General features: G+C 39.6%; 1 long non-coding RNA gene across 1 annotated transcript; it reads right to left on the bottom strand.

Moving 5' to 3' along the window:
• Positions 1–8,366: 8,366 nt before the first annotated feature.
• On the bottom strand, positions 8,367–13,506 carry LOC115182230 (uncharacterized). The gene is made up of 2 exons (XR_003873683.1): positions 12,964–13,506; positions 8,367–8,513 (listed from the first exon to the last, which is right to left on the bottom strand). It is a non-coding gene; the product is annotated as an uncharacterized LOC115182230 (long non-coding RNA).
• Between the last annotated feature and the right edge of the window lie 494 nt (positions 13,507–14,000).

Below are 14,000 nucleotides of genomic sequence, written 5' to 3'. Positions count from 1 at the left end.
GCTGTCTGGAAAGCTGCTAGGGAAAGAAACGCATTCCTTCAGAGCCATGGTCCGCGTTTCGCTGAGCATCTCAGCCCAGAGGACATAGAGAAGAGGAACAATTTGTGGCCAACGAACAAGAAAGCACGACATCAGGGAGAGGCTGCCTAATTTGTCGGCTTCTGTTCTGAAATCAATATTCCTCCATAGAACCTCAACAGCAGGACCAGATTTATACTCTCAGCCATGGTATTCAAAACATTTTGTACTGACTACCTAACCATCGTTGGGTGACTATTTTTTGGACTACTCAGGTACCTCAATCATTTAGTAGCTTTTTGGAGCGCCTCTTCAACCTTAGGCAAACTCGAAGTGGGCAGTCATGTGCCTTTTACTGTGCCTTTTACTGAAGACTGGCCACTCTACCATAAAGGCTTGATTAGTGGAGTGCTGCAGAGATAGTTGTCCTTCTGGAAGGTTCTCCCATCTCCATAAACAAACTCTGGAGCTCTGTCAGAGTGACCATTGGGTTCTTGGTCACCTCCCTGACCAAGGCCCTTTCCACCCGATTGCTCAGTTTGGCCAGGCGGCCAGCTCTAGGAAGAGTCTTGGTGGTTCCATACTTCTTGTAGAGTGGAGACAATTATGGGAGTGGCTGGGCTGACTCGGGGAGTAACGGCAACACGATGTAATGCGATGATGAAGGCTCTAGCCGGGAGGTCCTAGAGCAGTGGCGGTCAGGAGAATAGCAGCGGTAACGGTGCTCCCGCGGCGGTGACTCAGGCCGGGTATGACCTCCTGACCTCTTTCCTCTCATAGAGCCTCGTAGTCCCTCTGTAGCTTCCAACTGGAGAGGGTGTGGTCGCTCCATGACCTCTGAGGAGGCCTGGAGCAGGGAGTGTAGTAGTCTCTTAGATGAGATCGGGGTTGTAAGGCCTTGCAGCTCATCTTCCTCAGGTGCATGATGGCTTCGTGGGGCGGTGTGGGCTGAGGTGGTTGGTGACCAGTGGTTCGTGGTGAGATCAACTAACTCCTCTTCAGGGTACCTAAACATCTCAAATGTAGCAGGTCAGAATCCAGCGATACGAAGGACCATAAAAAAAACTGTTGGAGCTGGTCTGAGTGGTTGGCTTCTGAGCCCTCACCCGCAATTAACTTATGCTCACTACAATGTTGTCCGGTTAGAACAACATGTTGAGGCCCATTACTGTAATTTGGTCACCAACACACACACATGCGGACACAGCTGCTTCCATTGAAGGGTTTAATATTGGTGTGTGGTATTCCTAGGGACGCACAACACTTTAGTAAGGAAACAGAATGTTTTAGTAAGGTCCATCAGCATCAAACACTTATTTTCTCTAGATGGCAAAACACCCTCTAACGCAAGGTGTGCAGGCGCAGAGCCCCGGAGTGTGTCCACGAGCCCTGATTGGTTGGAATAAATCAGTAACCTTGATGGAGTTTCCTTCCACTAAGGCTTCAGTTTAGTCCTTCACCTCAGTAACTGTATTGCAATTCACTACACCCAAAAGGTTCCAGAAGAGCTCTCTTGTGACATAAACAGACAGTCATGCAGCGAACCTCAAAAATACAGAGTTGACTGCCCACTGGGCACACAGTGGTTGAATCAATGTTATTTACATGTGATTTCATTAAAACTACATTCAATCAAATGTTGTTTTTTTCCTTCACCTTTACACACCAGACAGTATCAATCAAACTCATTTTCAACCTATGTTCTTTGTTAACTAGTCTGAGTCTGGGGCCGCCTCTAGGGGTGGCATGGATTCCCCAGATAGAATTTGTATTTGTGCCCCCCCCTCCTCCCCTAGTTTTATTTCCCATAAACAATGGAATCAGAATCAGAGAATGGAATCAGAATCAGAGAATGGAATCAGAATCAGAGAATGGAATCAGAATCAGAGAATGGAATCAGAATCAGAGAATGGAATCAGAATCAGAGAATGGAATCAGACATTTCTCATGTGTGATATTATTAAGGCACTTTTAATTCTAACTAAATAATAATACAGAATCAAAATGTGTACCAATAAGTAAATATGCTTTTAATTTATCTAAATGTTGATAATACGATCTGTATGCTCTATTGATGTCTGATCTGAGTTTTGATTGATTTTACCTAAGAATTCCTATCGGGTCGCTCGGGGCTTCCCAGCTCATTCATTAGTGACTTGAAGCCGTAGCTATATATCCATGTCATTTATTTCCATATATCTTCCTTTTAGGTATGAACGCGATTTCAAATGTATTTATTCATGTCAGAATGTTACAGATGTTACTGTGTGTTATTTAGTCAGTAGCAAACATGTTTAAAACAATGTCAAATGTGTTATTTGTATGTTTAGACAACTTGGAAATGAGCCATTAGCCGTTTTGCTAGCTACCTTGCTAAAAGGCTGCTCACCGACTTCGTGCCCGACAGAGACCGTATGCTCAGCTCCTGTGTGTGTGGGTGAATGGGAGCAATGGAAAACTGAATGTTGTTGTAATCTAAAAATGAAAACAAGGTTATACATGTTGTCTTTGTTATTAGGATGGTTATACATTTAAAAAGAGGGACAATAAACATGTATTAATTGAGCCATTGTAATGTATAATGAGACAATACTGGTTTATTGAACAATTGTAACAGCTATGTAATTTGAGAGAAAATATTTTGTGCATTTGTGAAACATTCTCTGTGGGATTTATTTGTATATTTCCACCTTTCAGGGGTATAACAGAGGCAAGTCTGGTGGGGTAAGTATGTTGTCAGAGCTATATGTAAGTTGATTATACAGACAATTTGGATATTTCCACACAATATTTCTCACAAAAAGAAGAATTGATGCAGTTATTCTCTCGTCAATCTTCAACCAGGAAAGACTGGCATGCATGTTGTTTGTTCTGTATGTGCAGTTAAGGGCAAGGCGCGCTGCTCTGTTTTGAGCCAGCTGCAGCTTTGCTGGATCTTTCTTTGCTTCATTTGACCATATTACCATATCACCTGACCATATTAACATATCACCTGACCATATTAACATATAACCTGACCATATTACCATATCACCTGACCATATCACCATATGACCTGACCATATTACCATATCACCTGACCATATTACCATATCACCTGACCATATTACCATTTTACCTGACCATATTACCATATCACCTGACCATATTACCATATCACCTGACCATATTACCATATCACCTGACCATATTACCATATCACCTGACCATATTACCATATCACCTGACCATATCACCTGACCATATTACCATATCACCTGACCATATTACCATATCACCTGACCATATCACCTGACCATATTACCATATCACCTGACCATATCACCTGACCATATCACCTGACCATATCACCTGACCATATTAAATGACCATATTACCATATCACCTGACCATATTACCATATCACCTGACCATATTACCATATCACCTGACCATATTACCATATCACCTGACCATATCACCTGACCATATCACCTGACCATATCACCTGACCATATTAAATGACCATATTACCATATCACCTGACCATATTACCATATCACCTGACCATATTACCATATCACCTGACCATATTACCATATCACCTGACCATATCACCTGACCATATTACCATATCACCTGACCATATCACCTGACCATATTACCATATCACCTGACCATATCACCTGACCATATTACCATATCACCTGACCATATCACCTGACCATATGACCATATCACCTGACCATATTACCATATCACCTGACCATATTACCATATCACCTGACCATATTACCATATCACCTGACCATATTACCATATCACCTGACCATATTACCATATCACCTGACCATATCACCTGACCATATTACCATATCACCTGACCATATTACCATATCACCTGACCATATCACCTGACCATATCACCTGACCATATCACCTGACCATATCACCTGACCATATTACCATATCTCCTGACCATATTACCATATCACCTGACCATATTACCATATCACCTGACCATATTACCATATCACCTGACCATATTACCATATCACCTGACCATATCACCTGACCATATGACCATATCACCTGACCATATCACCTGACCATATCACCTGACCATATTACCATATCACCTGACCATATCACCTGACCATATCACCTGACCATATTACCATATCACCTGACCATATCACCTGACCATATCACCTGACCATATTAAATGACCATATTACCATATCACCTGACCATATTACCATATCCCCTGACCATATTACCATATTACCTGACCATATTACCATATCACCTGACCATATCACCTGACCATATGACCATATCACCTGACCATATTACCTGACCATATTACCATATCTCCTGACCATATTACCATATCACCTGACCATATTACAGGACCATATTACCATATCACCTGACCATATTACCTGACCATATTACCATATCACCTGACCATATTACCATATTACCTGACCATATTACCATATCACCTGACCATATTACCGTATCACCTGACCATATTACCTGACCATATTACCATATCACCTGACCATATTACCATATCACCTGACCATATTACCTGACCATATTACCATATCACCTCACCATATTACCATATCACCTGACCATATTACCGGAGAGTAATCAAGACAGGACAAGACCAGAGCCCGAACAACTGGTACAGTTCATTTGTGTAAAAAAATGCAGAACATATTTTTTATAACAGATATACCCCTCCCCATCTTCACAACAACTCTGTCAATATGACTTGACCATGGTAATTGAGTGTCCAATGTTATACCCAGGAGTTTAGCTTCCTCAACTTGCTCAATGCTCACAACCTTTATACACAACTCCAGTTGAGGTTTAGGTCTTAAGAATATGTTTTGAACCAAATACATCAGCTTTTACAGTAGTTTTAGATGCATTTAAGACCAGTTTATTACCCATTCTGATACTGACTGTAACTCCTTATTTAGAATGTCAGTGAGGTCACAGGCTTTGGGTGCTGCCATATAGAGCATGGAATCATACATAGTCATTCTAGCTTTGTGGTGTCATCATTTATTTAAAAAAAATAGAGAAGAGTAACGGCCCAAGGGTACTGCCCTGAGGGATACCGCACTGTACATATCTGATGTTAAAGACGTTTCCATTGAAGAACATTCTCTGGGTTCTATTGGATAAATAACTCTGCAACCATGTGGTGGCATGTGATGTATCGCCATAGCAAGTGAGTTTCTTCAATAGCAATTCATGATCAATAACATCAAAGGGCTGCACATAAACTATCATCTTATTATCCATTTCCTTTAACCAGTCATCAGCCATCTGAGTCAGTGCAGTACAAGTTGAGTGCCCTTCTCTATATGCATGCTGAAAGTCAGTAGATAACTTGTTCTCTGAAAAATAGCATTGTATTTGGTCAAACAAAAATTCTCTCAATCAGTTTACTAAGAACAGGCAGCAAACTGATTGAAGAACTGTTAGGGCCTATTTTTAGGAAGTGGAATGACTTTAGCTTTCTTCCACGCCCTGTGTGGACACACTCCTTTAGGCTTTGGTTAAAGATGTAGCAAATAGGGGTGACAATACAGTCTGCTACCATTCTCCATAGTTTCCCATCCAGGTTGTCTATACCTGGTGGTAATACAGTCTGCTACCATTCTCCATAGTTTCCCATCCAGGTTGTCTATACCTGGTGGTAATACAGTCTGCTACCATTCTCCATAGTTTCCCATCCAGGTTGTCTATACCTGGTGGTAATACAGTTCTGCTACCATTCTCCATAGTTTCCCATCCAGGTTGTCTATACCTGGTGGTAATACAGTCTGCTACCATTCTCCATAGTTTCCCATCCAGGTTGTCTATACCTGGTGGCTCATCATTATTGGTGGTTAACAATAGTTTTCCACGTCTCCCACACGAACTTGACCAAATTTAAAACAGCAATCCTTCTCTTTCATTATTTGATCTTTTATACAAAAAAATATTATGGTTCACTGTTGTCATTTCACTTGTGAGTTTTTCCACTTTCGAAGTGAAATAGCCTTTGAAATGATTGGCAAAATCACAAAGTTTTGTTATAAATGACCCATCAACTTCAATGAACGATGGAGAATAATTGTGTTTTCTGCCCATGATACCATTTAAGTTACTCCAAAGTATTTTTTTATTGTTTGGAATTTATCTTGGTTTGGTAATATAATTTATTGTTCTTTTTGTTAAGTTCACTCACAGCATTTCTAAATTGACAGTATGTTAACCAATCAGCTGAGCAGCCTGACTTGTTTGCCACCTCTTTTGTGTATTTATGTATTTATATAACAAGGCGTCTGGGGGGGGCGTAGCAAATTGACGAGGAAGTGTGTGGCGTTACGCATGCAAATAGCGTGCATATCAGAACCAATCAAAAAGTAGCTCAAAGTAAATAAGAATTGTGTGTGTGTGATGTGGGGCTGAAGCTACTGACCTGGAAGTTGAAGGAAAATACATTTAATTTCCAGACAAAGGTTTTTAAATTTAATTTAACTAAATAGCTAACAATAATGTATTGAGACGTACAAAGAGAAGCAAGTGTTGATTGATTAGTGAAGGTTTTTAATGAGTGAGAATAAAATAAAAAAAATGTAACATCTACCACAGATCTGCAATTAAGGCAATTTCTTATTCAGTCATTCAAACAAACAGATAGCATCAAAATAAGCAACTAGCTCTATACTGCTCCTACATGGTGTAACAATACATAGATGTATATAATGAACAGACTAGCTCTATACTGCTCCTACATGGTGTAACAATACATAGATGTATATAATGAACAGACTAGGTCTATACTGCTCCTACATGGTGTAACAATACATCATGTAGATGTATATAATGAACAGACTAGGTCTATACTGCTCCTACATGGTGTAACAATACATAGATGTATATAATGAACAGACTAGCTCTATACTGCTCCTACATGGTGTAACAATACATAGATGTATATAATGAACAGACTAGGTCTATACTGCTCCTACATGTAACAATACATTGATGTATGTATATAATGAATGTTCACTAATGGCGTTCCACATTTTATTTATATTCAGATTTTTTTTTTGCATTAATCAAATGTGTTTTACAATCAGCACATGTGTTATCTCTGACATGGTGGAATAATACTGATGGGAACATTGATGAAGGGACAACCACATGGTCACAGTATGTGTGGACACCACTTCAAATTAGTGGATTTTGCTATTCAGCACACCACTTGCATTTACATACATTTCTCAGGTAGTCAGACGCTCTTATCAGAGCGACTTAGACTATAGGTGCATTCACCCTTATTATACCAGTTGGAAACAAACCACGTTATACAGACATTAGCTAAGTCTTTGCTCACAGGTGTAATAAAATACAAGTAGACATTATTTGGGTATGACTTTAACTGAATATGAACTTTGAAAAGTTAGATTTCCACTAGGCAATTACTTATAAAATAACTTAACCCGGTTCCCAAGCTTTTCAAAATAACGGTTCTGTTCTGGAACAGTGGAGATCACTTTCGTTATCGGTTCTGTTCTGTTCCTCAAATGTTTTGCTCTTTTTCCGGTATTTAGGTTCTGTTCCCTGAACCGGATTTCCAACTCCTGTTCCTCACTGGGCGCATTGGAAAGAGTGTGTGTATTCTCTCCTTCCTTTTCTAGGTTCCCTAGCCGTGTAAAATCCTTTCCACACAGAGAGCAATGGTAAGACTGTCTCCCCTGTATGTGTCTTTTCATGCTCCTTCAGGTTCCCTAACTGTGTAAAAGCTCTTTCCACACTGGGAGCACTGGAAAGGCTTTTCTCCTGTGTGTGTTTTCTCATGCATATTCAGGTTCCCTAACAGGGTAAAACCTTTCCACACTGGGAGCATTGAAAAGGTCTCTCTCCTGTGTGTATTCTTTTATGTTCCTTCAGATGCCCTAACCGTGTGAAACCTTTTCCACACTGGGAACATTGGAAAGGTTTCTCTCCTGTGTGTATTCTTTTATGCACTTTTAGGCTCCCTAACTTGGTGAAATCCTTTCCACACAGAGAGCAATGGTAAGAGTTCTCCCCTGTGTGTGTCCTTTCATGCTCCTTCAGGTTCCTTAACTTGGTAAAACCTTTTCCACACTGGGAGCATTGGAAAGGCTTCTCTCCTGTGTGTGTTCTCTCATGCTTTTTCAGGTTCCCTAATCGTGTAAAACCCTTTCCACACTGGGAGCATTGGAAAGGCTTCTCTCCTGTGTGTATTCTCTCATGCCTTTTCAGGGTCCCTAACTGGGTAAAACTCTTTCCACACTGGGAGCATTGGAAAGGCTTCTCTCCTGTGTGTATTTTCTCATGCCTTTTCAGCTTATATAACCACTTAAAATTCTTATTACACTGGGAGCAGTGGTGTGGTCTTGCTGGTTTGGGCGTCTCTGGGTCTTGTTTCCCTGAAGGACCCTTTCCACTGTCAGAGTGAGAGTCTGGTCTCTCGCCTGCCAAAGACAACCATAATATTAGGTTAAAAACAGAGAGACTTAAATTAAATCTCCACATGATAAAACAGTCTTCCTATGAGGTAACTGCAAAATACACAGGCAATGAAAATATTGATCGGGGAACTAGTTGCTGAGGAAAGTGGCTGTTGTAAAAAATAGCTTTTAACAGTAAAACAACAGTATGTGCAGGAGGGGATAAAAGATGGGCTTGTCGAGTAACCCCGCCCCCCTCTAATGGTGATACATCACACAGATTCAGCAGTGTGGACAAACAAAAACTACATGCAGAACAGATAAAGGAATAGAACATCTAAACAGAGTCAAGCTACTGAGGGTGTAGAACATTATCAAATAGAACTAATAACCGGTGGCCAGAGTTTATAGAACATTAACTAATAACCGGTGGCCAGAGTTTATAGATGTTATATATATTTTTATTTTATTTCACCTTTATTTAACCAGGTAGGCCAGTTGAGAACAAGTTCTCATTTACAACTGTGACCTGGCCAAGATAAATCAAAGCAGTGCGACAAAAAACAACACAGAGTTACACATGGAGTAAACAAAAGTACAGTCGATAGCACAATAGAAAAATCTATATACAGTATCATATACACAATCATATCAGTCCGTCTTACCTAAAAACTATATAATATATATATGTATCATATACATTCATATCAGTCCATCTTACATTTTATATATATATATATATATAGTTTTTAGGTAAGATGGACTGATATGATTGTTTATGTACACATATATATATATATATATATACATATATATACACACACACATATATATATATTTACACACATATATATATATATATATATATACATAAATACATACATACATACATACATACATACATACATACATACATACATACATACATACATACATACATACATACATACATACATACATAGTTTTTAGGTATCATATAAATAATCATATCAGTCCGTCTTACCTAAAAATCATATAACATAATACACACTACCAGTCAAAAGTTCTAGAACACCTACTCATTCAAGGGTTTCTCTTTATTTTTACTATTTTCTACATTGTAGAATAATAGTGAAGACATCAAAACTATGAAATAACATGTATGAAATCATGTAGTAACCAAAAAAGTGTTAAAACAAATCAAAATATATTTTATTTGAGTTTCTTCAAATAGCCACCCTTTGCCTTGATGACAGCTTTGCACACTCTTGGCATTCTCTCAACCAGCTTGACCTGGAATGCTTTTCCAACAGTCTTGAAGGAGTTCCCACATACGCTGAGCACTTGTTGGCTGCTTTTCCTTCAACTCTTTCAGTCCAACTCATCCCAAACCATCTCGGTTTGGTTGAGGTCAGGGGATTGTGGAGGCCAGGTCATCTAATGCAGCACTCCATCACTCTCCTTCTTGGTAAAATAGCCCTTACACAGCCTGGAGGTGTGTTGGGTCATTATCCTGTTGAAAAACAAATGATAGTACCACTAAGCCCAAACCAGATGGGATGGCGTATCGCTGCAGAATGCTGTGGTAGCCATGTTGGTTAGGTGTGCCTTGAATTCTAAATAAATCACAGACAGTGTCACCAGCAAAGCACCCCAACACCATAACACTTTATGCTTTACTGTGGGAAATACACATGCGGAGATCATGCATTCACCCACACCGCATCTCACAAATACACAGCGGTTGGAACCAAAAATGTCAAATTTGGAATCCAGACCAAAGGACACATTTCCACCAGTCTAATGTCCATTTCTCGTGTTTCTTGGCCCAAGTAAGTCTCTTCTTCTTATTGGTGTCCTTTAGTAGTGGTGTCTTTGCAGGAATTCGACCATGAAGGCCTGATTCACACAGTCTCCTCTGAACAGTTGATGTTGAGATGAGTCTGTTACTTGAACTCTGTGAAGCATTTATTTGGGCTGCAATTTCTGAGGCTGGTAACTCTAATGAACTTATCCTTTGCAGCAGAGGTAACTCTGGGTCTTCCATTCCTGTGACGGTCCTCATGAGAGCCAGTTTCATCATTGCGTTTGATGGTTTTTGCGACTGCACTTGAAAAAACTTTCAAAGTTCTTGAAATTTTCCGTATTGACTGACCTTCATGTCTAAAAGTAATGATGGACAGTCGTTTCTCTTTGCTTATTTGAGCTGTTCTTGACATAATATGGACTTTGTCTTTTACCAAATAGGGCTATATTCTGTATACCACCCCTACCTTGTCACAATACAACTGATTGGCTCAAACGCATTGAGGAAAGGAATTACACAAATGAACATTTAAGACGGCACACCTGTTAATTGAAATGTATTCCAGGTGACTACCTCATGAAGCTGGTTGAGAGAATGCCAAGAGTGTGCAACGCTGTCATCAAGGCAAAGGCTGGCTGTTTGAAGAATCTCAAATATAAAATATATTTAGATTTGTTTTAACACTTTTTTGGTTACAACATGATTCCATGTGTTATTTCATAGTTTTGAAGTCTTCACTATTATTCTACAATGTAGAAAATTGTAAAAATAAAGAAAAACGCTGGAATGAGTAGGTGTTCTAAAACTTTAGACCGGTAGTGTATATGTATCATATCAGTCTGTCTTACCTAAAAACCATATATATATACACATACACACACAAAATCATGGACACTCTTACTGACAGTTGTGGCTGCTAAGCGTGATGTATTGTTGTCTCTACCTTCTTGCCCTTTGTGCTGTTGTCTGTGCCCAATAATGTTTGTACCATGTTTTGTGCTGCTACCATGTTGTTGTCATGTTGTGTTGCTACCATGCTGTCATGCTACCATGTCATCTTAGGTCTCTCTTTATGTAGTGTTGTCTCTCTTGTCGTGATGTGTTTACTCCTATATTTTTTATTTCATTTATGTTTAATCACAGCCCCCATCCCCACAGGACGCCTTTTGCCTTCTGGTAGGCTGTTATTGTAAATAAGAATTTGTTCTTAACTGACTTGTCTAGATACATTCAGATTGAAATATAATTATATATTTTTTATTTAATCATGTCAGTCTGTCTTACCTTAACTAAAAACCATATAACAATTTTATATGTAAAGCTTCAAATCATGTTTAAAAATTATAATTTTGCTTTCATGGGATGTCGAAGTGTAGAGACTGATCAAAGCACTACAGAAAATATATATGTTTAAGGGAGATTATGTTATGTCTAGTCTGTGAGACCAGGCTGTAAACCGAGGTAGTTGTGATCAATATGATGAATCCCGTTTTCACAACATTTAAGAACCGGGTGATAGAAAACAGTGTGAATGTAATAATGACAAGGGACTTACTCAGGAGTAATTTAGCTAACTGGTAGCGTTTTCATTTGACTTAGAAAGAGTAGGACCACAACGATTTCAATTGATTGTAGCAATATACCTGAGAACACAGCGTTTAAGTCAGTCAGTAGTCTCAAGTCAGACTGAGACATTCACTTGATGTCCTGGAAATCAATCTTCTTCCCATCAATAAATGCAAAAGGACAGTTGAAAGATGCTCTCTTCCTAAGCCTTTTCTTTATGGTTTTTGAGAGACGGGGTTCGAGGTAGATGGCCTGGTGTAGGATCCTTTAGGGCCAAATTAGTGGGATGGCCTGGTGTAGGATCCTTTAGGGCCAAAAGTAGTGGGATGGCCTGGTGTAGGATCCTTTAGGGCCAAAGTAGTGGGATGGCCTGGTGTAGGATCCTTTAGGGGCCAAAGTAGTGGGATGGCCTGGTGTAGGACCTTTAGGGGGGAGGTGACCAAGATGTGCAAACCACACTCTGACCTGTGAAAGGCATCAATACAGCTTCTTCATGTGCTTGGCTCTGATTATAAAAAGAAGATATGGGTGTTTTTATAATTCCAAAGCCTAGGACCAAGAGGCATGGAGAGGCAGCCTTTAGTTACTATACCCCCAGCCTCTGGAATAGCCAGTCAGAGAACCTGAGGGAGACCAAGAGGCATGGAGCGGGCCAGCCTTTTTTTAGTTACTTATACCCCCAGCCTCTGGAATCAGCCAGTCCAGAGAACCTGAGGGGGACCAAGAGCATGGAGAGCAGCCTTTAGTTACTATACCCCCAGCCTCTGGAATAGCCTGTCAGAGACCTGAGGGGAAGCCAAAACTGTGAACATATTTAAAAGAGAGTCTTAAAACACCTTTTAGCTTTGCTTTTCCTTTAAAGTAGCGTTTTTATTGTAACTCTTTTGTTTTTTAATCCTCTGTTTGCTGTGTAGTAAATATATATATATATATATATATATATATATTGTTTCATTCGTTGTTATTTCCTGTAATGCACACTCTGTTGCATTCCATGTCTGAAATGTGCTGTATAATAAATATTGATTTGATAGTGGGAGTGTGACTGTTACTGTGTGACCTTGCCACTTTAGTTCAACAACTGGAAATTGTGCTTCTGGTTTAAGACAGTAAGTAACTTACTGGGCTTAATCAGATGTCCAATATCCTCCTCTTCCCAATATGACAGTTATCTCTCCCTCCTCTTTCTCTTCCTTCACTGCAACATCCTCATCCTCTACTTTTGGTTACTGTGACATCCTCCTCTTCCTTCTCCTCTTTCACGAACAACGTTCAGCCACAGACCCTCTTTCTCCGTCCAGCAGACTGCCTCTTCTTTAACAGGAGAGTAGCTTAGTGAGCTCATTGTCGGGGATGTTAGCTAACAGTTAGCTAGCTAGGCTAGTGAATTCAACCAGCCAGCTACGTTAGCTGACTAATAACAACAACGTAAATATGAAATTAAATGGGATAACTAGCTAGACGACAGAGGTGAGTTTAAAACACAGTGGATAATATACATGAACGCGTCTAAAGAGCTGCAATGTTTCAGCTAGCAAGCTACCGAAGTGGCTGACCACTGTCGTTTAACTATAACATAACATGGCTGTCTAGCTGGGTTGTCACTAGTTACCACAGCCACAAAGTCAACATTGGCTGTCGTAAACATGTATGAAAACAAACATTTTATTTTTTTCTTCATTTAAGGTTAGGGTTAGCAATGTGGTTAAAGGTTGGTTTAAAAATCCCATTTTAAGAATATAAGTTGTAGAAATGGGCGAGGTTTAGCCATAATTAAGACTTTGTGACTGTGGTAACTAGTGACGACCGACTAGCTGTTGTTGTTTAAAGAAGAGTCCAATTCTCCACCACGTCACATTCTGGCAGACTTGCCTGAAAGACCTACAGCGCCCTCTGCTGATTGGAGTGGGAAACGCAGTTGAGTGAATGTTTTATATTTTAACTAAAAGTTCAAACAATTTCAATGATTGGTTTTATTTTATTTCCAAGAATAATATTATATCACATTATATGAAAGGAACCTCCAAGTTCAAATTGTATCTGCTAAATATCATCCTATATTCCTCTCTCTGTCTCTCTCTCCATCTGTCTTTGACCTTTTCTCTCCCTCTCTATTTTGACCCTCTCTCTCTCAGGGTCAGAGAGAGAGGGAGAGAGAG

This window comes from Salmo trutta, unplaced genomic scaffold (assembly GCF_901001165.1).
Source record: "Salmo trutta unplaced genomic scaffold, fSalTru1.1, whole genome shotgun sequence".
In the NCBI taxonomy this organism is placed as follows: domain Eukaryota; kingdom Metazoa; phylum Chordata; class Actinopteri; order Salmoniformes; family Salmonidae; genus Salmo; species Salmo trutta.
This window is presented reverse-complemented; position numbering and strand designations above follow the sequence as displayed.